This window comes from Limulus polyphemus, unplaced genomic scaffold, assembly GCF_000517525.1.
Source record: "Limulus polyphemus unplaced genomic scaffold, Limulus_polyphemus-2.1.2 Scaffold22527, whole genome shotgun sequence".
Lineage (NCBI taxonomy): Eukaryota > Metazoa > Arthropoda > Merostomata > Xiphosura > Limulidae > Limulus > Limulus polyphemus.
Window position 1 is genome coordinate 1 of NW_013688137.1, and position 1,118 is coordinate 1,118.

The window sequence follows — 1,118 nt, forward strand, 5'->3', positions numbered from 1 at the left end:
ATATGTCACCCATTCATTATTCACGCACAACACTGATGCAAGCTGTACATCATTCTTCTGTAATACTAAAGTAACAAAGTTTAGCCATACATCATTCTTCTACAAGAATGAAGTAACAGATGTCAACTATACATCATTCATGTGTAATATTGAAGTAATACGTCAGCCCTACATCATTCATGTGCAACATTGAAGTAACACATCACCCATACATTATTTATGTGCAATACTGAATACATGCCAATCATACATCATTCTTGTGCCCTAACAAGTAAAAAAAATGCCAACTGGGTGGATTACAACATGCTTAAGTCGGTCTCTCTGAAAACTATATGGAAACAAACAGGCCTAAAGTTCATGCATGAATGCATATGCTTCTATCCCACATTACTTTTAATTAGTCCATTACTAATTTCAAATCAGTAATATACAAAGATAATTTCATGTGAAATGCCTGTATAAAACAGTCCAGCCCAAATTAGTTAAAGCATATGAAAGGCCTCATAGACAGTTAGACAAAAGATAGATCTAAAATGCTAGTTTTACACACATCTGACTTGAAAACCTGAAATTGAATGTGGAAACATTATCAACATCAAGCATGATGTTTATCATGAATATTAAAAATCTTTTGGTTTTCATTAGTCTTCAAACTTTCAGCATAAACAATACAAACTGTGTTACAACCTTAGTTTGGTATAGACCTGCCTATAAACAATACAAACTGTGTTACAACCTTAGTTTGGTATAGACCTGCCTATAAACAATACAAACTGTGTTACAACCTTAGTTTCAACCTTAGTTTGATATAAACCTGCCTATAAGCAATACAAACTGTGTTACAACCTTAGTTTGATATAAACCTGCCTATAAGCAATACAAGCTGTGTTATAACCTTAGTTTGATATAAACCTGCCTATAAGCAATACTAGGCAGGTTTATATCAAACTAAGGTTATAACATAACACAGTTGTATTGCTTACAACCTTAGTTTGATATAAACCTGCCTATAAGCAATACAAACTGTGTTACAACCTTAGTTTGATATAAACCTGCCTATAAGCAATACAAGCTGTGTTATAACCTTAGTTTGATATAAACCTGCCTATAAGCAATAC

The 1,118-nt window shown here is 32.8% G+C and overlaps 1 long non-coding RNA gene across 1 annotated transcript; it reads right to left on the bottom strand.

Annotated features, from left to right (window-relative positions):
* Positions 1 to 45: 45 nt before the first annotated feature.
* Positions 46 to 1,105, bottom strand: LOC111084394. Its single transcript, XR_002609532.1, has 3 exons — positions 1,004 to 1,105; positions 798 to 912; positions 46 to 736 (listed from the first exon to the last, which is right to left on the bottom strand). It is a non-coding gene; the product is annotated as an uncharacterized LOC111084394 (long non-coding RNA).
* Between the last annotated feature and the right edge of the window lie 13 nt (positions 1,106 to 1,118).